At 47.2% G+C, this 23475-nt stretch overlaps 11 non-coding genes across 11 annotated transcripts; 7 read left to right on the top strand and 4 right to left on the bottom strand.

Moving 5' to 3' along the window:
* The first annotated feature begins 4886 nt into the window (after positions 1 to 4886).
* Positions 4887 to 4959, top strand: trnar-acg (transfer RNA arginine (anticodon ACG)). The gene has a single exon. It is a non-coding gene; the product is annotated as a tRNA-Arg (tRNA).
* Positions 4960 to 9221: 4262 nt separating this feature from the next.
* Positions 9222 to 9303, top strand: trnaf-aaa (transfer RNA phenylalanine (anticodon AAA)). Its single transcript has one exon. It is a non-coding gene; the product is annotated as a tRNA-Phe (tRNA).
* Positions 9304 to 15556: 6253 nt separating this feature from the next.
* trnam-cau (transfer RNA methionine (anticodon CAU)) lies at positions 15557 to 15629 on the bottom strand. Its single transcript has one exon. It is a non-coding gene; the product is annotated as a tRNA-Met (tRNA).
* A 2354-nt stretch (positions 15630 to 17983) lies between these two features.
* On the top strand, positions 17984 to 18055 carry trnae-uuc (transfer RNA glutamic acid (anticodon UUC)). Its single transcript has one exon. It is a non-coding gene; the product is annotated as a tRNA-Glu (tRNA).
* A 451-nt stretch (positions 18056 to 18506) lies between these two features.
* Positions 18507 to 18579, top strand: trnav-cac (transfer RNA valine (anticodon CAC)). Its single transcript has one exon. It is a non-coding gene; the product is annotated as a tRNA-Val (tRNA).
* A 634-nt stretch (positions 18580 to 19213) lies between these two features.
* Positions 19214 to 19285, bottom strand: trnad-guc (transfer RNA aspartic acid (anticodon GUC)). The gene has a single exon. It is a non-coding gene; the product is annotated as a tRNA-Asp (tRNA).
* Positions 19286 to 20474: 1189 nt separating this feature from the next.
* trnav-aac (transfer RNA valine (anticodon AAC)) lies at positions 20475 to 20547 on the top strand. The gene has a single exon. It is a non-coding gene; the product is annotated as a tRNA-Val (tRNA).
* Positions 20548 to 21121: 574 nt separating this feature from the next.
* Positions 21122 to 21193, bottom strand: trnah-gug (transfer RNA histidin (anticodon GUG)). The gene has a single exon. It is a non-coding gene; the product is annotated as a tRNA-His (tRNA).
* A 201-nt stretch (positions 21194 to 21394) lies between these two features.
* On the top strand, positions 21395 to 21466 carry trnae-uuc (transfer RNA glutamic acid (anticodon UUC)). The gene has a single exon. It is a non-coding gene; the product is annotated as a tRNA-Glu (tRNA).
* Positions 21467 to 21917: 451 nt separating this feature from the next.
* Positions 21918 to 21990, top strand: trnav-cac (transfer RNA valine (anticodon CAC)). The gene has a single exon. It is a non-coding gene; the product is annotated as a tRNA-Val (tRNA).
* A 634-nt stretch (positions 21991 to 22624) lies between these two features.
* trnad-guc (transfer RNA aspartic acid (anticodon GUC)) lies at positions 22625 to 22696 on the bottom strand. The gene has a single exon. It is a non-coding gene; the product is annotated as a tRNA-Asp (tRNA).
* Between the last annotated feature and the right edge of the window lie 779 nt (positions 22697 to 23475).

Below are 23475 nucleotides of genomic sequence, written 5' to 3'. Positions count from 1 at the left end.
CGTCCTTCAGTGGTTTACTTCACATTTAACTCATCGTTTTCATTATGTTCAAATATCTAATAATTGTACTGCTTCATCAATGTCACCAGTTCAATTTGGGGTACCAGAAGATCAGTGCTGGGACCAATATTGCTCTCTCTCTCTACATGCTGCTGCTAGGTAGGATAATATGAAAAAATAATATGAACTTTCATTCATATGCTGATGACACTCAAATAAACATTTTGTTTACACCAAACGACAACTCTTCTATTATCAGTTTAGTTAAATGCATTAAGGAAGGAAATACTTGGATGTGTGAAAACTTTTTGTTACTCAACTCTGAGAAAAATGAGGATCTGTTGATCGGAGGCAACAATACTGATAGGACTACTATAACTTCAGCACTTAACTCAGAGGATTTAAACATTTGCCTCAAAGAGACAGCACGTAACCTAGGCGGCATATTAGACACAAGGCTCTTAACAACTTGCATTGTTAAGTGCCTTGGGACAACCTTGTTGTGAAAGGCGCTATATAGAAATACATTGATTTGAATTGAATTGACAATGTAAAATGTTGTGTGTTGTTTGTTAAACAAGACTGTCTTTATTTATCAAAAAATAAAAGGAATTTGCTAGGAATGCAAACGTTTGGTTGCGCTTCTTCATGCTGCATCGTCGGCATGAGTGGAGCTTTTTAAACATCTGTACTTACTGTGCCCCATAAGAAATCGTTTGTCCCCGTTCAAAAGAGATTGTGCGATGTCCTGCAGTGTTCGCAAAGCAAACCTTTGACAGTTTGAAAAGAGGAATTTATTCTGCTTCCTGTGTGTGCAGTAGTTACAAAGTTGAACGTCTTTACACGATTTGCTGCAGTTTTCAGTGGGCGGGCTTTGTCAGATGGCTTGGAAAAACGCACTGTGTTTCGGCTTGGGAAACATCATGAGAAGTGTCCTGCATGTTTTCTGTGTATAGCTGTCTTTTAACGCATACAGAATTCATTCGAAATCATTGATTTCTCCAATTAACAAGGGTCCCTTAAAGGATGAGTCAAAGTAACGTCTAATCGGATTAGTTTCCTTAGAGCTGGTTCAGAGTTTCCTCAAGAGTTTACCTTACACAGATGCGCAAAGAAGAATGTTGGGGGTGCACGCTTCAAGGTGCCTTACAGCTGTAGGGAGTGATTCGAGATGATTCGTGGCGTGTGCTCGTTCCCATATACCGTACGCCCCGGGGTGCAGTGCTAGGATGACGTACAATACCGCTTGGGCACATAACGGCGTTATATGCAAGTGCGGGACGTGAGGGTTTTCGTTTGTTCATTTTGTTTTGCTCTGCTTTGCTTTGTTTCATGGTCAAGAGGCGTAAGGTAAGTCGTAATCCAGGGAGAACACTGGTGGCAAACAGTCCAAGGTGAGAGGCGAGGTCCAAAGTCAAAAAGGCAGAAGGGGAGTCCAATATCCAGAATAAACGAGGTAATGGAAAAAACGCCAGGTAGAGCTCTCAAGGAGTAGACTCAATACCAGCGGGAAGCAGGTAAAGATGGTAAAAATAGCACTGCGTACCGCACGGTGGAGTGTGTGCAGGTGGGTTAACTCGTGCGGCGGCGTTTGTTAATAATCACCCGCTGCTGGTGCTGTTTAGATTGCTTAAGAGTTGGTCTTAACTGCCTGGCGGTCATGACAAGCTCCTCTTTAAGCTGTGGTTTAGTTTTGCATTCATGTGTTTCTAGAGCAGTTATTTATGGGGGTGGGTGGGTCTTTCACAGAGGCTCAGGACAAATCCCCTGCATGAAAGTCTACTGTGTGCGTTCAAACAGTCACAGGTCAAGAGCCAGGCAGGAGGACAATGGACAGAAGAAGCAACGAACTAAAAATAAAAGAACGAATATGAAAAAGCCACCATCTTTTTCTTTTTGACATTTTCCGACTTTCATGCAAGCCAGGACAAAGTTGCTCGTAGCTACTTGTGGATTCAAATACTCTATCGAGTGCTTTGATGAGTTTTTGCAATTTGATTGTCGTCCTGTCAGCCTGTTTCTGTTTTTCTTTTCAATCTAGTGATGGAAAGTAAGAGGGAAATGATGGAGCAATCAATAACTGCTCCGGAAAAATGGCAGAAAGAAATGGCCCGTCACTAAGGACATTTGTGAAGCAGAGGAGTGACATCACCACAAAGGCGACACATTCTGCTGATGGTTTTGGTGAATAATGATTGAGGCGCGTTAAGAGAAAGGTAGCTGTGTCAGCATGCGTAGGCTGCAAAGGATAAAGCAAAGGTTTACTCCATGCTGAAAAGAGAAGAAAAGAAGCACAACGTTTCGGCTGTGGAGTCTTCTGTGCCATCTTCTTTAGCGATGGTGATGATGTTTACATTGGAAAAACTGAGACACGCATACTGGAGGGGCTTGAACCACCAACTTTTCAGCACCACAGAGTCTGACAGTCTTTTGTGCGCCCTACATTTGCAGGTTTATGGTCAAAGAAAACAATCACTTGCGCTTCTTGCAGCCGGCAATCTTTTTCCACTGACAACCAAGAAATGGATTTCATCTTTCACAAGCTGTATGGATTTCTTCAAAAACAAGTTATTCCAGAAAGGAAATGAATTCTTGCATTAAACTGAACCAAGCTGTACATGTTTGTCTGAAATGAGACATTCGGCACAACAAGACACGGAGAGAGGCACCGCTGGTATTCAGACCAGGGATCGCCTGCTTACTAGGCAGGCACTTTAAGCCACTAGGGAACAGCGCCAGCGGAGCACCGCGCTTTTACAGACACTTGGATTTGGGTTTTTTTCATTTATGTTTGTGGACCTTCACCATTTGAGGAAGTGAGTTAGATAAGAAAGTTACAGGTATGGTGAGCAATGACTAACAAAGGCACGTACTGCATATTCCTTACAGAAGAGTAAGCAATTTGTTCTAAAAAACACCGGTTAAAGTCCAACATCGTTAGCAATCTTATTACTTAAATAGAATAAACATCAATAAACTGTAAGGTGCTGGTACATGCGAGTAGATTTGATCTTCTATTAAACAAAAATGCAATTACAGCTCTAAAAAGGTCAACCTAGACTTCTGTAACAGATCTGTTCAGGTCATCGCTGTTCCTCTGACCTTGTGAGTCTTTGGAATTTTAAAAGTGTATTTTGCTTGCCTTTCATGTGGTCTGTGTACAAGTCACTGTGGCGTATGCGGTCCTACACAGCCTTGCTATAGACGTGACGAGCCTCCGCTATGTTGCAATGGAGAACAGGTTCAGTACGGAGCTGCCGAGAAAATTCAGCTGGAAAGCTCGTTGCAGAAAAGCATCGTTATCTGCGTCCAGCTGCAAAGCGTCACTCGTGGGTGCTGAAGAATCGATTTCACAGGCTGCGGGTATAGGCGATTTAGAGTGTTAAAGGTCCCAGCGAAAACAAAACAGCGCTGGTCCTTTTTCATGCACGCACGAGAGCAAATGCAAAGGATTTGAACCTGCGCAGGGAGACCCAAACAGATTTTAAGTGTGTTGCCTTAACCACTCGGCCACGATTACAGTAAGTACGCCAGCTGTTGGCTTCTTGCTACAATCGAACAAGGAGTGCAAGGCGGCGGCGGCAACTTTTTTCAAGTTCGCTCTCCGTTTAAGAAACCTTTTACGCCATACGTGTAAGCAGACACACACCTCAGAGTACTTAAGGGTGGCTTCAAGTTGGAATGATAAAGTCTCCCCGTTCGGACATGAAAATAGAACTTTCTTAGACAGAAAGAAATCAACAACGGAGACATGTGGATGACGATTTCAGTCACTGCACTTTGAATAGCATTTTTACTCGAGTTACAGGAGATGCCCGAATGGCCCTTGACCTACGCTCTTACGAATGACTTGGAACATTCAAAGAGAACAGCCCTCAAGTCCTGCGGTTTATTATAATGCTGTTGCGTGTCGAGGCAGTATTTGACTCCGTCCTACCGTTGAGACAGGGGGCGTACTGTAAATGAACTGCACCTGACAGCTTTAGAAAAACACCTGGGCTCAGTACGGTGCTGAGAGCTCAGCGTTGCTGTTGTTCTTATTAGCACGCACTGCATCGGCTATGACCCGAACTTTTCAATTATTCCGATCAGTAAGTCAACACGTAGTCCACATGAAAGGTAGAAATATTCTCTTGTCTGTCTCATGTTTTTATAGAACTGAATGTCCCTGACAATGTACTGTTAGTTTTAATTGAAGAACGGCATCTGTGTTCAAATATAAAAAATATAAAAAAAACGCTGGCGGTTTAAACACGCGGAAGAAAACTGAGGGATCCACAGTATGTGGACCCTCCGTGCGCCATCAGTCCGCACTCCGGACTCTGAATCCTACCATCCAAGTTAAGATCTCGGCGGAACCTGAGGCGCAGTTCCTTCTTAAAACGTAATCTGGTGAGCATTTCTAGAATCGTACTTGTATAGATGCAGCCTTTAATGTGTTGCTAGGTTAAAATTGATGACTTCTTGTATTTCAGTAGGCAACTGCCCTCTTGATTTCAGATTGAATTTCTTTATTACAGGGGCGCTTTTATGATGACAGAGTCATGTTCAGGTACTTTGCTTGATGGAGGAAGCTCATTTCGGACTCTGTGATCTGCTCACCTGGAAAGGTCTGCTGTACTACTACAAGAGAGAAGTAGAGTCTGGAAGAAGGGACAATTTTATGATGCTTTGGAAGGTAGTTTTTTTTTTCTTTGAAATCGAAATGAATCAGAATATCAGAGCAAAAGACAAACTCTTGGTTTGGTTTAAAGAGATATGGTTTTAACACAGACAAAATGTAGAAAACAGGTGTTTCTCACTTTTGGAAAAGAATGGACCGGGGGTAATATTTTACTAGTTGCAGTGCTGATCTCACTGGGTTACAGTCCTGCAGTGTCACACCAGGGCCAGTGGCGCAATGGATAACGCGTCTGACTACGGATCAGGAGATTGCAGGTTCGACTCCTGCCTGGCTCGGGTCGTTTTTAAACGCATCGGGCTACTCCCTAAGTAGTCTGTGCTACTTACTGCATTGTAATCGTACCCAGTAAGAGATTTCCTTCATGTAAATGAACTGCACCTGACAGCTTTAGAAAAACACCTGGGCTCAGTACGGTGCTGAGAGCTCAGCGTTGCTGTTCTAATTAGCACGCACTGCATCGGCTATGAGCCCGAACCTTTCAATTATTCCGATCAGTAAGTCAACACGTAGTCCACATGAACGGTAGAAATATTCTCTTGTCTGTCTCTTGTTTGTATAGAACTGAATGTCCCTGACAATGTACTGTTAGTTTTAATTGAAGAACGGCATTTGTGTTCAAATATACCAGACAAGTTTATGTAACTGCTCATGCGACACTCAGTTGTAATTAGTCAAGAAATAAAGTCGAACAACAGCTGCGGGTTTGATTCTGAACGTATCAGATTGCAGCGCCTTTTACTTCCATTGACAAATGATAGAGATTTGAAGAGAGATCCTTCAGACCAGCAAGCAAACCCACGGCTATTTCGGTTTTCTATCTAGGCAACGTTGGTGTCTGCAATAGCATACATGAAAGCGTGATGCAATTTCTGTGGCTACATTTGTTGCACGTCATGCACAGTAAGAGTGTTTCTAACACCAAATAAAAAGTCAACAAATAGCGATCACGCCTTCTCCTCAGTTAACCCACTGAAACCCTTGCTGTTAACAGTTCTTTACTGCGTGCTTTAAGAGCACCTACACATCGTGTCGGTTCTTACAGCTTTATTCATTAGGTTTTCAAAGGCATAAGTAGAGCACCAGAGGTGCGAACGCAAAATGTGTGGTTATCTGAAGAATTGCTTTCCATGGCAGCGGGGCCAAGCGATTTAGCGTTTTTATAGTACCAGGAAAGGAGAAGCGGCACTCCGCCTCTGCCGCGCAGGCACAAGGTGACGTTCGGCAGACGCCGGAGTCGGCAGGTTTCGAACCTGCGCGGGGAAACCCCAACGCATTTCGAGCCCATCGCCTTAACCACTCGAGCACGACAAATGCGAGCTCCCCGCCGCCGCATTCCTCCTATAATCAAACACGGACTGCGAGGTGGCTGCGGAAACCTTTTTAAAGTTGCTCTCCGTTAAAAAAAATACCTTTCACAAGATTCGTGCCGGCAGACAGACACGCCTCAGAGGGTTTAAGGCTGGCTTCACGTTCAAATGATAAAGTCCCCCAGTCCGGATGTCAAAATGCAACTTTGGCAGACAGAAAAAACATCAACGAACCAAAAATGTGGACAAGGATTTTACAAGCTGCACCACACTGCACTTTCAAAAGCATTTACATTCGTGTTAGACGCAGGAATTGCCTTTGATTTGCGCGCTTACGAACGCCATGGAAAACGAAACAAAACTAAAGCCCTCAGCTCCTGCACTTGATTATAATCCCGTTACGTGTCGAAGCAGGAATTTAAGTCATCCTACCACTGCAACACGGGGAATAGAGGGAAATGAGCACAAGCTACGAATTGTCTCTAATCAGTCCCTACAGTTGTAAGACGCCTGGAAGCGTGCACCCCCATCATGAATCTTTGCGCATCTGTGCAAGGTAAACTCTGGAGCAGTCTCTGAAACGGCTCAAAGGAAACACGTGATTGATTCCATGTGCATCTGGGGTTCATTTCTTATTTACATTTAATTCAAGGGAAAGGCTTGGGTCAGTTTCAGACGGCCTCCAACAGCGAGATTCAAGCGCCCCACCTTCAGCCCAATCTGCGCCGCCAGAACGCCAACGGCTCCTCTGGTCTCCGGGGTGCGGTTGTGACCCCGTAACCTAAAGTGTTGGTGGCAGACAAATGGAGACTAACAGGTGATGTCCTAGGACATGACTACATTGTGACACTCGGTGGGGATGGTGACCATTGCTTGGAAAAGAGTGCGAGGCCCCTTTAGAAAAACATTTTGTTAACAGGCATTCTGCCTCAGCCTAAACACCTATAGCTTGCAAAGCGCATGCTATTAGACAGGCACCTCTGCAAAACCTTAAGAGTCTCTTAAACTAGTGATAGTAAGGTGTTCCCAATGGGCGATGTTCGGCTTTCAAATCATCTCTCCGTGGAAGCGCCGAGATGCAGCTGTTTAAGGCTTAGAAGCAGCTGACTGTTTTACTACCTAGCTGATCACTGTCAGTCAGGGAGCTTAGAGGTGAAAAGCCTGTCTGAGAGACAATTCGCCGTCGATCAGTTCAATATGTTCCGTACAAGCTCGGCGCACCTGAGATCATCTTGGTAGCCGTGTAGCTCATATGAGTGAAAGCGTGTGTGTCAGGACTCTTACTTGGCCATCCCAACATACGGAATTTCTTCTGTTTCAGCCACTCTGTTGTTGATGTACTCCTTTGTTTTTGTCATGTTGCAAGACCCAGCGTCTTTTGAGTTTTAGATCACAGGCAGACACCCTGACATTCTGCTGTAGAATTTCCTGATACATCTCGGAATTCATCGGTCCCTCGATGATTGCAAGCCGTACAGCCTCCGCCATGCTTCCCAGGTGGGATGAGGTTTTGGAGTTGGTATGCAGTGTTTTGTTATCTCCAAACATAACGCTGTGCACATTTACCAACAAGTTCAACTTTTGTCACGTCTGTCCACAGAACATTGTTCCAGGAGTTGCTGTGGAACATCCATGTGGTCTTTAGCAAACTTGAGAGGGGCAGTGGTGGTTTTTTTGTTGGGGAGAGCAGTGGTTTCCTCCATGGTGACCTCGCATGATCACCACTCCTGTTCAGATTTCTTCTTATGGTGGACTCATGAACACAGACGTAAGACAAAGTAAACCACCTGTGTGCTAGATCCCATCCCCACTCAGCTAGTCAAAGATTCCCTCGAAGGACTGGCAGGACCTATAATTAGTATGATGAATGCATCGCTTGCGTCAGGCGTCGTACATGATCAATTTAAGGTAGTGGTTCTTAGACCGCTCCTTAAGAAGTCAAATTTGGATCCACAAGTTCTTAACAACTACAGGCCTGTCTCAAAGGTCCCATTTCAATCTAAAAGTCTTGAAAGAATAGTTGTTGCCCAACATCAAATGGATTCAAATAATATACTTGAGAAATTTCAGTCTGGTTTCTGAAACTGCATTAACAAGAGTCGTAAATTATATTCTCTTAGCTACTGATGCGGGGAATGCAACAGTGCTAGGTTGCAACAGTGCTAGGAATGCAAACTTTAGGTTGCGCTTCTTCATGCTGCATCATTGGCATGAGTGGAGCTTTTTAAACGTCTGTACTTACTGCGCCCCATAAGAAATCGTTTGTCCCTGTTCAAAAGAGATTGTGCGATGTCCTGCAGCGTTCGCAAAGCAAACCTTTGACAGTTTGAATAGAGGAATTTATTCTGCTTCCTGTGCGTGCAGTAGTTACAAACTTGAACGTCTTTACACGATCTCCTGCAGTTTTCAGTGGGCAGGCTTGGTCAGATGGCTTGGAAAAACGCACTGTGTTTCGGCTCGGGAAACATCATGAGCAGTGTCCTGCATGTTTTCTGTGTATAGCTGTCTTTTAACGCATACAGAATTCATTCGAAATCATTGATTTCTCCAATTAACAAGGATCCCTTAAATGATGAGTCAAAGTAACATCTAATCGGATTAGTTTCCTTAGAGCTGGTTCAGAGTTTGCTCAAGAGTTTACCTTTCACAGATGAGCAAAGAAGAATGTTGGGGGTGCACGCTTCAAGGCACCTTACAGCTGTAGGGAGTGATTCGAGACGATTCGTGGCGTGTGCTCGTTCCCATATACCATCCGCACCGGCGTGCAGTGCTAGGATGACGTACAATACCGCTTGGGCACGAAACGGCGTTATATGCAAGTGCGGGACGTGAGGGTTTTCGTTTGTTCGTTTTGTTTTGCTCTGCTTTGCTTTGTTTTGCTTTCCATCGCGTTGGTAAGAGCGTAAATAAAAAGGCGATTCCTGCGTCTACCACTAATGTAAGAGCTATTTCAAGTGCGACGTGGTGCGGCTTTTCAAATGCTTGTGGGCATTTCTCTGTTGTTGATTCTTTTTTTGTGTGTAACAAAGTGGCATTTTCATGTCCGGACGGGGAGACTTTATCATTCCGACATGAAGCCACCCTTAAGTCCTCTGAGGCGTGTCTGTCTGCAAGGCTTGTATTTTGGAAATGTTTTTTTGAAACGGAGAACGACTTTGAAATAGGCTTCCGCCGGCGCCTCGCGATCCAGGTAAGATTGTAGCAAGAACGCAGCGGCTGTGGGGCTTGCTGTAGTCGTGGCCGAGTGGTTAAGGCGATGGACTAAAAATCCATTGGGGTCTCCCTGCGCATGTTCGAATCCTGCCGACTACGTTGTCCGCCTCCAGTCGGTGTGTTCCGGCGCAAGCAAAGAAGCGCGCCTCTTTGTTGTTCCTGGTGGTTTTAAAACGCCCAATCGCTTGTACCCGCTGCCTTGAAATAAATTCTTCAGCATCCGCGAATGGCATTTTGCAGCTGGAAGCATATGTCGACGCTTTTTGCACAGAGCACCAAAAAAGCGTCTTTTTTGAAGGCCCAGACACTTAGCATTGGTGTTTCAGTGGTAGAATTCTTGCCTGCCACGCGGGAGGCTTGGGTTTGATTCCCGGCCAATGCAGTGGCTTTTGCAGCGAGCGGCTCCATCACTTGCATCCCCTTGCAACTCGCAACTGAAAACCCACTGAAGCTAAGCAGGTGTGAGCCAGGTCAGTACCCGGATGAGGGTAAGCTACAGGGAAAAACAAAGCTTCCAGCTGGAAGCGGTGTTAATGGTGCCGGCGGGGGGGCGCTCACCCTGAGGTCTGTGCGGGTCCCAATGTCCCAGCATAGTGACGGAGACGCTGTGTTGTAAAAGGGCGCTGTCTTTCGGATGAGATGTAAAACCGAGGTCATAGTGCTCTGTGGTCATTAAAAATGACCACCAAAACCTTTGACAAAAGCTCTTGGTAATTGATGGTCTTCAATAATGCTTCTCCTTTAGGTACATTTTAAATCAGCTGAAAAATGCTGTGAAATGGGGGGACACTTCAGGCCAGTGTAGGATTTGGGTTACAAGAACCATGAAACTGCACGAGAAAGCCCGTACACTGAATTACACGGCTTTCTATTCAAAGGAGGGCAAAAGAAATTCCCTGAGTTCGATTTTTTGCAGCACAGAGAGGACCACCGTCGTGAGGCCGGTTAGTTCAGTTGGTTAGAGCGGGGTGCTAATAACGCCAAGGTCATGGGTTCAATCCCCGTACGGGCTATGTTCTTTTCTCCTCTCTTACCAAAGCTGTTAGGTTCCTTTCTGTGGTGAGATGGGTTGTCATGCAATGCTGCCACATAGTGCCGACAGACAAGAGTGTTGCGGGAGAAGAGAAAAGTGTTTGAAGATTTAAGAGTGTCTTAGGTGGAGTCAAAATCAAGTGTCACAAATGCAAGTGGGAGGATTTCCAATGTTTAATATGGTAAAAATAAGCAGAAGTTATCTGCCGGTCATGGCACAGTCTGCCATGCTTTTGTCAGATACTGTAAAGTGGTGTCGAACTGGAGCCTCACCATTTGCATATGTGAGGCTCCAGTTATACATCGAGTGTCACATTAAATGACAAAAATGAAGAGAGTTAAAGCAGCTGGAGAGGTTTTCTTACAACTTTTGAGCTGACACAGTTTTGGAAAATGTTTCCTTCACGCTGCACTGTACAACATAGGCAGCCAAGAGTCTCCAAAACAAAACAGAATTGACAGATAGGAGAAAATTCCCACTCGTCCTGAAGTTCCCAAAATCCAGCACTGAGCGTAAACAAAGTGTCTAAGTAGCGTGGGAATGCTAACCCTAACCCTAGCTGGAGTTTGAGCAATCCAGCACTGAGCGTAAAAAGATGAGTCAAAGTAACGTCTAATCGGATTAGTTTCCTTAGAGCTGGTTCAGAGTTTGCTCAAGAGTTTACCCAGTGGGCATTGATTCGTCGAATATACGTATATTCACGGCGAAAATACGGCTATACGTATATATACGTCGCCTCGACGTATAATCAACGTCGAATTGCAACCGTAAAATCGACGACATTAATAAACGCATATATAACGTCGAAAACACATCTAACACAGTGCCTGAGGCTTTTTACTGTATGTATCGTGTGTGCCGCAACTAGGAGTATACGGCACTCTGCACAGTGTACGAAGTAAATTATTTCCGCAGTAATTAATTTACACGTGTATAATAAATATAGTAAATATAATAAATTAATTACTGCGAAAATAATTTTCTTCGTAAATCCTGCAATCCAGATGATTGGGGTATTGGTGCATGGCTACAGTCTGTGCTAGGAACATGGAGAGGGTCTCTGGTTCAATACATATTTGTGGGTCTGGTATTATTCGTTATGATCATATCGTTAATATCCTGTTTGAAAAACATGTGGACTAAAGCTGCTGCTTCTGTGCTAATTGTACGCCCTGAAGGGATCATGAAGGTCAAAAAATGATTTCATGGGAAAGGTTCTCTTATCTAGTGGCAGAACCTGATGGGTAGAACAATATAGCTTTAAGGGGGGTTACCCTTGGGAGTGATTCCCCTAGATGCAAATGATTATTGTGGTTTGTTTGTTCATAATAAGATGTTTTGCAGGAACGGAACAAAGAGAAATTTTACAACTTCAGCTAGAATTGTTCTACAAAACGTCACAGCTGAGGCAGGGGAACAATGTGTAGATTTTTCTAAGAGTTATTACCCAGTTGTTGACCAATCTGTTGACCAATGTTGACCAAAAAAGCCTAGGATTATGCTGGGCTCCAGCCCACAGGGATTTACCTGTGCTGTAAGAACTAATGAGTGAATAAGGAGACTGGATTCTGGTGAAAGACTTCAGGAAAAAGAAATGGTGTTCACTCAGGTGGAGGGGGCTGTACCAGGTGCTGCTGACCACTGCCACTGCTGTGAAGGTCACAGAAATGGTGCCCTGGATTCATGCTTCCCACTGTAAAAAGGTCCCAAACGAACTGAACAAAGCGCAGGAGTGATGTCTCCACAAGGACAGATGGGGATAACCTGCTTGGGACTGATGTGCACAGCCTTTTTCCTTTTTAGGTAGAAGCCTGTCACCACCCCAAAAGAGGAAGAATCTAAACACGAAGCCTCTTTGTATACAAACTGGCTGAATGAAACTGATAATGAGGGGGATATGCGTAATTTGTGGTATAAATTTATAAATCATACTGTAAAGTTAAAGAAATTTAATGCATCTTGTTATATATGTGCTTTAATGCCTCATTCTACAGCCTCACCCATGCGACTTTTTATGAAATGTACTCTTTTATTAATATCATGTTAGAAGGCTTAGACGCTATCAAACAAGAATTAAGGGGAGTTAGATTAATGGCACTTCAGAACAGGTTCGTGCTGGACCTTCAAAATGCAGCATCTGGAGGAGTCTATGCTTTAGTAGGAGACTCCTGTTGTACATATATTCCAGCTAATGACTATGATTACGGAAATCTTACACTCGCTATTCAGCATTTAAAAGAACTAAAAGACAAGGTGAATAAAGAGAGAGGCATAAAAGATACACCGGCTTTTCTCTCCTGGTTAGAATCACTGTTTGGGCCAGGGGGAATGTTTTTCTTTTAAGTTACTAACACCGATTATAGGGGCTGTGATACTTGTCTTCCTGTTTTTATGTTGCTGTATGACATGTATTATTCCAATGCTTCGAAATATGGAAATATGGTACCTAGGGGGATAAACTGTTCATCCTTCCAGTCTGGAGAATTGGCAGCTGTCTGACGTCAGTAAGTGATCCTTAAAAAATTAATAGTTCCATGACAGTGTGCATCACCAGAAAATCAATTTCAATGCATTAAAACTCTTGTTATCCTTCTGATCATTGAAGTGTCATTGCCCCAGCACTGTATACTCTTACTTTTGACGCCTGTCTGAAGTTGGATCCATTTCTAAGAATGGTGACTCACATATCCTCATGCTCAACTTTGGCTCAACCACACAAACTATGAAGTTAATCATCTGCTTTTGCTCCAAGATTTATGTTACTAGGCTCTGGGGATCCTCGTGTTCAAACTTTGCCCTTATTGTGGATGATCCATGACAGAATTCAGGGAATTCAGAATTCTGATACCTCAGCTCAGATTCTGACTGGGCAGACTGTCATTGCCTGGTGTGAATGTGTGCATATCTGTTTTTGTGCATGTTCTGTGGCCTGTTGTACAGTACATCACAAATGAAAGGGCAATGGAAAACTAAAATAAGACTCAAGTGTTTTAGCTTTCATTAACAGTGTTTCATTAGTATCTGTGCTAGATCCTGTCATCCACTGCTTACCACGACAGGCTCTAGCACAGGATAGCAGCTAATACATTTAACAATCTCACTGCACAATGTTGTATATTCAAGGGCTGATCTTCTGTACTTTTTCTTTCACTTTTCATTTCCTAGAAACTCAGTCCTGCCAGGAATAATCTGAGAACAAAATCAATCTGAGTGAAAATCTAAGCAGAGGAAGATTGTTTTACAGAGTTAACAAGGTCTAATTCAAGGTCATCAGCACTAACAACATTCTCTCTGGAGACAGGCGATAAGAAAATTGAAAGTGTGTATTGTTACATAACAGCAGAGACTATGAGTTATGCTATCATGAGAGTGGTGATGGATTTTTTTCATTGCTTAGTTTTGCAGGTTCTGTACATTTGAACATTCAAAGTGACTAAAGTAAAGGAGTTTTCCCTTTTTACCACATAATTCCCAAAGATCAACACTAATAGAAAGCCTAATTCCAGCCAAGATTCAATTACTGTCTCTCAGGCATCCCAGCAGTGGATTTCATGACTTCAGACAGCCATCTTTATCAGTGGAGAACTCAATGCTCTGAGGTTTACTGGCAGAGTCTCACACTGGGTAATATGTTGGTAAATAATGTCCTATGGAATTCTACTATTGATAAATTCTACTATGGAACTGCGATGTGTCCTGAAAAAATCTTCTATGATAGTGGTACAGTCCATCACACCCCACCTACAGCCTTTAAAAGAGAAAAAAATATTCTGATATTATGGTGGAAAAAGAGCCCTGGAATCTTTGTAGAAGGACCAAAGACGGAAAGAACGGGCAGTGTAACCATGGCGAAGAGAAGGGAAATATTGGAGAGAGCTTTTTTCATACACTTTTTATCATTGTTTTTCCAGCCCAACAATGATCAACAAATATGGGCAGGCGTCCTGTGCCAAATCCAATCTACCTTTCTTCCAAGCATACAGGAATGTCAGTGAATTAAATATTGACATATGAAAATACCCAAAAATATGCAATCACACATATGCAGTTTGAGCAAACATAAGACAATACCCAAGTACCACAAACTACCAGGCATCATTAGCAGTTCAGGTGGGGAGCTGTGTCAGCATGCGTAGGCTGCAAAGGAACAAGTAATAGGTCTATTCCATGCTTAAAAGAGAAGAAAGAAAACACAACATTTCAGCCGTGGAGCCCTCACACCTGAAGAAGGCTCCACGGCCGAAACGTTGTGTTTTCTTTCTTCTCTTTTCATCTAGTGTCATTAGCCAGTTCCTGTCAAAATAAAATAGAAATGGATAACATTCTAGAGAGAGTTTGAAATACCAAGGTACAATTTAAACCATATTTCTTCCACTACAACCACAATATTTTGGAGAGATCGCTGAGCCTAACTGTTCTGGCATGCCCGTTAGCCTCCGTCCTGCTTCACCAATGAATGCAACGGGGCACATTCTGAGGGAGATGCGGTCAATCAGGTTGCAGGAAAACCACGCTATGCTTTTTTTTGAGATCCTGAAAAGGACAGAGGGGCCATGTATATGTGTGCAGCTGGATATGTAATTGCAGGTGGCGTAGCAAATTCTGCTGAAGCCCCACTGCCTGGTGTGGACGGTAGCTGTGCATGTTGCAGCAGAATTGTGCATGTGAGATCAAGGGGGCATGTCATGTGTTTGAGCACTTCACTCCCTTCTGGAAGCACGTGATTCCCTGAGTCCAAAAAATTTGTAAGTTCTTTGGATGACCTGTGGACCGATCATTCACGATGAAGAATTCCTTAAGAAGAATAGATCTCGGCCCACCATCCCAATGCCTCCATCTCAAAACAGCAACCTCCCACTGCCCTTAGTCTGCAAGGCAGTCCTTTCAAGTGCGATGATGACGCCGGGACCTTCGTTGCCTATTGTACGAGCTGAACTTTTGTGCTCATCAATTCAACGCTCTTTCCATCAACTCATCTTGTCTTTTGACGCTTCGTGTTTTGTGCTCCTTTGACTATCGGCATATCGGGTGACTGCAAACACTGAAGTTCTTGCTTACGGAGTGTGGAATAGTGTTTTCAAGTGATCGCTGTTCTGTCATGTTGACGCCGAGTGAATCTTTCTTTGGCAACATGGGCAGGCTGACAGCAGCGCGAGCGAAAGTAATGGCAAATTTCTTGACTTATTTCTGAATGTGAATGTTCTTTAGAAAAGGGATGCGGCGTTGCTTCTCCCCCGTGTAAAGGTCACGCATTCCAGACGTGGTTATGAGCGAACAGTTGCCGCAAGTGTTTGAAAAGAGCAAGAGAGGAAGCAGCCCTGCCCCGTGTGAGGATCAAACTCAGGACCTTCAGATGATGAGACTGACGCGCTACCAACTACGCCAACGAGGCCAGCTGCAGTACACAGCCGGAAAGTTTGCCTCATGGATTTCAGTCGCCCGTTCCCTAATCTTTAGACGCCCTCTGCTGGATGTTGCATTTGCCTTTTGATCTCACCGATACTTTTTTGGTCTGTTTCTGTTGCGAGTCTGTTTTTCAGATCTCACCTAGCACAAGTCTCTCTGGCTGAAGTGGCCTCTCTGCTTCAGCATCGTGCCCTCACTCAGCCATTAAAAACGTCACTCGGACTTCTGACATGCTGACATGAAATGTCAAGAGAGAGTGGCGGAGACGCTTAAGGCAGAGAGAAGATGAAGAGGGGGCGTGGCTGCGAAATGATTGACAGCTGCATGACGCTCTCCATGCAAGGTGTGACCACAGGCTAAAGGACACCTTTCGGCACATCAAGCTCTAAGCACACACCTGGAGGACGTGGGAAATGATCCCGCTACCTCTCGCATGCAAAGCGACCGCTGTACCATGCAAGCTAACCCCCCTCGCTGGGGCTCATGCCTCGGTGTCGCCTAGTGCCGCTTGTTCCCCTCTTACCGGGTGCAGTTCACTGCCCTTCATCTGCAAGGCAGTCGTGTAATTGCGGCTTTCTTGACTTATTGATGAAGGTCTGACTGGACGAGCGAATGACGCCTCTCCCCCGTCCTCAAGCTCGCTGACAGAATAAAATGGAAAGTGCTTCCGTGGCTCATTGGTTTAGGGGTATGATTCTCACTTAGGGTGTGGGAGGTCCTGGGTTCAACTTGCGGATGAGCCCTTGTGTGTTCTTTTTGTCCTCGTCCACAAGACTGGGAACTGATATCCACATCACCTTGCAGCATCTGCTTATGGCAAACGATGGAATGTGACTAATGACTGAACGAGCCTGGTGAATACTCATCACGTGGCACAATGAGAGCGTGCAGTCAGCTGTCCAAGGCAGCAACCTCATTGCTCGTTCAAAAGAACACGTACTGAAAACTCATCACCACTATGTCGTAAATGAGCACCGCGATCGCTTGTTGTCATGCGTCCTTACTTGGGAAATGCAGAAGCAAAAACTGCCCTCTCTCAGTCACCGAAACGTGTGCGGCTCGCCTTGCACTCTCTGCGCCTCGCATATTTATGGAGCTGTCTGCTCTTCTTTCTGTTGAAGTACGCAAGTTACGGGGCGTACTGCAGACTATGATGTGCTCAATGACAGCTTTCAAGATTTGAAAACTATGAGCTTGATGGCTCAAGTCGAACGAATGTGGTTGTTACGCAATTGATGATCAAACGCACGTATTCTAACGATTCGTGAGAGTATGTTCTAAAGGTCCCTGGCTCGATCCCGGGTTTCGGCATTTTGTTTCATCGCGCCCTTTGTTCCTATCTCCAGCGCCCTCTGCCTAAAGTGACGCGTCCCTTTCTCAGCCCGAAACGCAAGCGAGACACCAGCAGCAGTCCCTACAGGTTTCTGTAGTGTAGCGGCTATCACGTTCGCCTAACACGCGAAAGGTCCCCCGTTCGAGACTGGGTGCAAACAGCCTCTTCTTGCACGCTCCTGCACTTCACAGAGGTCTTGAACCACCAGTCATTTGTTCCCAATGTATTTCCGGTGCCTTCATGCACTCTTGTTCCAAACGCACGTTTTTTCTGTACCTGGAGCCGATCATTTGCAATTGGGCTATCCCTACAGACCAAGACGAGCTCTGTCGGCTCAAAAGCAGCGCAACACCTGCGAGAACAACAGAAAGATTAGTACCCAGCGGGGGCCTCTTAGTGAGCCCAAGATCTAATCAAGAATCGACTCCAGAAACAGGGCTTGGCGCATTGTTCCATACTCCGACCACTCTTGGTGTAAACAGGTCCCTCCTGGTCTCTGCATGAAATGCACTTTCCTGCGTTTGCTTTGGTGTAACTGGCTTCCCATGCATGGGCGAATGTGAAGAAGATCCTTAGTAAGTCATTGAAGAAACCCGAGAAGAGGTCGGAGTGGCCTCTGTCGTTCATCAACGATCCAGTCAGGCAGTACTCCTCTGTAAAGCGCTGTTCGTTCACATCGATTGGCTTTTTTTTGCCTTCATTCATGCAAGTAGTAAAAGCAGACGCCCCTATTCTGCCGTGACCCGGATTTGAACCAGGGTTGTTGTGGCCACAACGCAAAGTACTGACCACTATACGATCACGGCGAGTTACCGATACACACGTGGCAGGGCGGAAAAGGCTGTGCTCTCTTCGTGTGACATAATTCGGGAAAGTCCTGACGTTGCATTTCAACTGAGCCCCAGTATACATCGACCCTTCGGCACTCTGAGTGACAACTCTCTTGCGTGTTTTCTCATATTTATGTAGTTTGCTTGCATGATGCCCGGAACAGCAGGGTTGTGCACTCCCATATGGTCTAGCGGTTAGGATTCCTGGTTTTCACCCAGGCGGCCCGGGTTCGACTCCCGGTATGGGAACGTGTCAATTTTGCCTCCTGCTTTCCAAAAGATCAGCACTGTGTACGAAGGAGCCACATTAAAACTACTCAACGTGCAAAACGTGCGAGAAGAGGGGGCGCTTGTTTCCAGCCGAAACTTCTCGCGTGTGAGACGAGCTGACCATCGCTGCAGGAGGTGGGAGGGTCACTCTGGTAGACAGGGCTGACCTTCGGCAATAGGATTTATACTCTCCAAGATGATATTTGCACTTTCTGGAGAGGCGATTTTCTCCACTTCAGTAGCCCGATTTCGTCGATTGCGTGGAGAGGGCTGTAGAATGTGGCGCCGTCTTTCCTGCTCCGTCCATGACAGGCGTGCTGGTCTCTGGAGAGAGAGCACGGTCCATCAGCGCACCCCAATAAAGGCACTGGAAGCAGCTGAATCGCATTGGCGAAGCTCAGCGCTGGGCCGCTGGGCACATCTGACCACAGTTTCCGTAGTGTAGTGGTTATCACGTTCGCCTCACACGCGAAAGATCCCCGGATCGAAACCGGGCGGAAACAGACCAGACTTCTTCTGTCGCCACGCACAAAAGGGGATTGGGGATTCGCCTAGTGCTGTGATCGAACAGACCCACTCACCTCTTAGTGTGGCAGGATCTGCACAGTGCATGTCGCAGCGCATCCTGCTTTCACTTCAATGCGCGTCCTGATGTACCCCGGTCTCCCGCATGACAGGTGGGGACAGGTGACAGGTCCACGTGACAGGTCCTATACTAACGAGGAAGACATCGCTCTCTCCGACCCCCGGCATCGTGTCCCGACCCACCGTGCTGGAAGCCGACTCGTGCTGTGATTCCTTTACGGAGCAGAAATGACAACCGAGCAGCCGAGAGATCATTTCAGCATTTCGCGTCTGAACGGAAAACACAAACGACCAACTCGGAATGATTTGCCTTTGACGCTTATCAAAGCGTTCTTTGTGCATCGAACAGACCCACTCACCTCTTAGTGTGGCGGGATCTGCACAGTGCATGTCGCAGCGCTCCCTGCTTTCACTTCAATGTGCTTCCTGATGTCGAGTCGTGTGCCGTGCGGAGGCTCTGAAAGCGAGAGCAATGAAAAGGTTCACGACGCTGTGTTAGAAAACAGAGAAGTGAAAGGCAGTCCTTTCTCTAAGGAGGTAAAAGAAAAGCTACTCCCCGTCGGGGAATCGAACCCCGGTCTCCCACGTGACAGGCGGGGATACTTGCCACTATACTAACGAGGAAGACATCACACGCTCCGACCCCCGGCATCGTGTCCCGACCCAGCGTGCTGGAAGGCGACGCGTGCTGTGATTCCTTTACGGAGCAGAAATGACAACCGAGGAGCCGAGAGATCATTTCAGCATTTCGCGTCTGAACGGAAAACACAAACGACCAACTCGGAATGACTTGCTTTGGACGCTTTTCAAAGCGTTCTTTGTCCACGATAAACTGCGCCGCCTAGCAGATACAAATGGGTTGTACAACTTTGAAGTAGCAAATGGAAGAGGGCTAAGCCTCCTCTCTTTTAGCCCAGGTTCGATCTGTCTCCCAGAATCACCAGGGCGCACGCACACACACACACCCGTGCCGTTGAAGTACTCTGCTTCATTTCTGAGGGCAACTCAACATTCACTCCTACCCCGAGTGCAGAAAAGACAGCGTCTGCAGCAACAGCAGCTCAGGTCTCTGCACAGGAGCTAAGCTGCCCCCATCTCCTCTGCTCTGCGGCTCCTACGGAGTGGAGTCCTGCCTGGAGCCGTGTTTGCAGGCGGCGGCTCCCCGCTACCTGTCTGTGCGTTGTGTCCAAGAGCTCCTGGGAGGAAGAGAGAGCCCTCCGACTCAGGGGCTTTTCCACGGTCTGTGTGAGGAGGGGCGGGTGTGTCCAGCAGCTTATCGAGCGGAAGCCTGAGGCGGCGGAGAGCTGTGATCGTGCAGACCTTGAGGTGTCACCTCTTTGTCTGCTTTCCCGCCCTCCCTCCGCCCAAGCTCTGCTCCAAAGTAGCCCGGCAACCCCTCACACCTGCACGTGTCACAACCTAAGGTGTGGTCATGAGACACCCATGGGGTGTTGTTCTGTTCTTGCTAATTGTTTCCTGCCCGTCGCAGGCAGGAGTCCATGCGAGGAAGATGCGCTGGACAGAGCTCAGAGGGCGCACCTGGGTGGCTTTCCTTCTGAGTGACGTTCCTGCAACACTCTCCCGCTACTCTTGGTGCGCTCATGCCGCAACACAGGAAGGCTGAAGCAGGTGGCTGTGGGCTCTGTGCACCGCCGAAATAGCTCAGCTGGGAGAGCGTTAGACTGAAGATCTAAAGATCCCGGGTTTCGGTGTTTTGTTTCATCGCGCCCTTTGTTCCTCTCTCCAGCGCCACCTGCCTAAAGTGACGCGTCCCTTTCTCAGCCCGAAACGCAAGCAGCAACAGTCCCTGCAGGTTTCCGTGGTGTAGCGGCTATCACGTTCGCCTAACACGCGAAAGGTCCCCGGTTCGAGACCGGGCGGAAACAGCCTCGTTTTGCACGCTTCTGTACTTCACAGAGGTATTGAGCGACCGGTCATTTGTTCCCAATGTATTTCCGGTACCTTCATGCACTCTTGTACCAAACGCACGTTCCTTCTGTATGCGGAGCCGATCATTTGCAATTGGGCTGTGCCGACAGATCAGGACGAGCTCTGTCGGCTCAAAAGCAGCGCAGGACCTGCAAGAACAACAGAAAGATTAGCATCCAGCGGGGGCTTCTTAGTGAGCCCAAGATCTCATCAAGAATCGGCTCCAGCAACAGGGCTGGGCGCATTGTTCCATTCTCCGACCACTCTCGGTGTAAACAAGTCCCTCCTGGTCTCTGCTTGAATTGCACTTTCCTGCGTTTGCTTTGGTGTAACTGGCTTCCCCTGCATGGGCGAATGTGAAGAAGATCCTTAGTAAGTCATTGAAGAAACCCGAGAAGAGGTCGGAGTGGTCTCTGTCGTTCATCAACGATCCAGTCAGGCAGTACTCCTCTGTAAAGCGCCGTTCGTTCACATCAATTGGCTTTTTTTTGCCTTCATTCGTGCAAGTAGTAAAAGCAGACGCCCCTATTCTGCCGTGACCCGGATTCGAACCGGGGTTGTTGCGGCCACAACGCAAAGTACTGACCACTATACGATCACGGCGAGTTACCGATACACACGTGGCAGGGCGGAAAAGGCTGTGCTCTCTTCGTGTGACATAATTCGGGAAAGTCCTGACGTTGCATTTCAACTGAGCCCCAGTATACATCGACCCTTCGACACTCTGAGTGACAACTCTCTTGCGTGTTTTCTCATATTTATGTAGTTTGCTTGCATGATGCCCGGAACAGCAGGGTTGTGCACTCCCATATGGTCTAGCGGTTAGGATTCCTGGTTTTCACCCAGGCGGCCCGGGTTCGACTCCCGGTATGGGAACGTGTCAATTTTGCCTCCTGCTTTCCAAAAGATCAGCACTGTGTACGAAGGAGCCGCATTAAAACTACTCAACGTGCAAAACGTGCGAGAAGAGGGGGCGCTTGTTTCCAGCCGAAACTTCTCGCGTGTGAGACGAGCTGACCATCGCTGCAGGAGGTGGGAGGGTCACTCTGGTAGACAGGGCTGACCTTCGGCAATAGGATTTATACTCTCCAAGATGATATTTGCACTTTCTGGAGAGGCGATTTTCTCCACTTCAGTAGCCCGATTTCGTCGATTGCGTGGAGAGGGCTGTAGAATGTGGCGCCGTCTTTCCTGCTCCGTCCATGACAGGCGTGCTGGTCTCTGGAGAGAGAGCACGGTCCATCAGCGCACCCCAATAAAGGCACTGGAAGCAGCTGAATCGCATTGGCGAAGCTCAGCGCTGGGCCGCTGGGCACATCTGACCACAGTTTCCGTAGTGTAGTGGTTATCACGTTCGCCTCACACGCGAAAGGTCCCCGGATCGAAACCGGGCGGAAACAGACCAGACTTCTTCTGTCGCCACGCACAAAAGGGGATTGGGGATTCGCCTAGCGCTGTGATCGAACAGACCCACTCACCTCTTAGTGTGGCGGGATCTGCACAGTGCATGTCGCAGCGCATCCTGCTTTCACTTCAATGCGCGTCCTGATGTACCCCGGTCTCCCGCGTGACAGGTGGGGACAGGTGACAGGTCCACGTGACAGGTCCTATACTAACGAGGAAGACATCACTCTCTCCGACCCCCGGCATCGTGTCCCGACCCACCGTGCTGGAAGCCGACTCGTGCTGTGATTCCTTTACGGAGCAGAAATGACAACCGAGGAGCCGAGAGATCATTTCAGCATTTCGCGTCTGAACGGAAAACACAAACGACCAACTCGGAATGATTTGCCTTTGACGCTTATCAAAGCGTTCTTTGTGCATCGAACAGACCCACTCACCTCTTAGTGTGGCGGGATCTGCACAGTGCATGTCGCAGCGCTCCCTGCTTTCACTTCAATGTGCTTCCTGATGTCGAGTCTTGTGCCGTGCGGAGGCTCTGAAAGCGAGAGCAATGAAAAGGTGCACGACGCTGTGTTAGAAAACAGAGAAGTGAAAGGCAGTCCTTTCTCTAAGGAGGTAAAAGAAAAGCTACTCCCCGTCGGGGAATTGAACCCCGGTCTCCCGCGTGACAGGCGGGGATACTTGCCACTATACTAACGAGGAAGACATCACACGCTCCGACCCCCGGCATCGTGTCCCGACCCAGCGTGCTGGAAGGCGACGCGTGCTGTGATTCCTTTACGGAGCAGAAATGACAACCGAGGAGCCGAGAGATCATTTCAGCATTTCGCGTCTGAACGGAAAACACAAACGACCAACTCGGAATGACTTGCTTTGGACGCTTTTCAAAGCGTTCTTTGTGCACGATAAACTGCGCCGCCTAGCAAATACAAATGGGTTGTACAACTTTGAAGTAGCAAATGGAAGAGGGCTAAGCCTCCTCTCTTTTAGCCCAGGTTCGATCTGTCTCCCAGAATCACCAGGGCGCACGCACACACACACACCCGTGCCGTTGAAGTACTCTGCTTCATTTCTAAGGGCAACTCAACATTCACTCCTACCCCGAGTGCAGAAAAGACAGCGTCTGCAGCAACAGCAGCTCAGGTCTCTGCACAGGAGCTAAGCTGCCCCCATCTCCTCTGCTCTGCGGCTCCTACGGAGTGGAGTCCTGCCTGGAGCCGTGTTTGCAGGCGGCGGCTCCCCGCACCCTGTCTGTGCGTCGTGTCCAAGAGCTCCTGGGAGGAAGAGAGAGCCCTCCGACTCGGGGGCTTTTCCACGGTCTGTGTGAGGAGGGGCGAGTGTGTCCAGCAGCTTATCGAGCGGAAGCCTGGGGCGGCGGAGAGCTGTGATCGTGCAGACCTTGAGGTGTCACCTCTTTGTCTGCTTTCCCGCCCTCCCTCCGCCCAAGCTCTGCTCCAAAGTAGCCCGGCAACCCCTCACAC

The sequence above is a fragment of the Lepisosteus oculatus genome, unplaced genomic scaffold (genome assembly GCF_040954835.1).
Source record: "Lepisosteus oculatus isolate fLepOcu1 unplaced genomic scaffold, fLepOcu1.hap2 HAP2_SCAFFOLD_48, whole genome shotgun sequence".
Classification (NCBI taxonomy): Eukaryota; Metazoa; Chordata; class Actinopteri; order Semionotiformes; family Lepisosteidae; genus Lepisosteus; species Lepisosteus oculatus.
The sequence above is the reverse complement of the archived record's forward strand: the minus strand, read 5'-3'. Positions and strand labels throughout refer to the sequence as shown.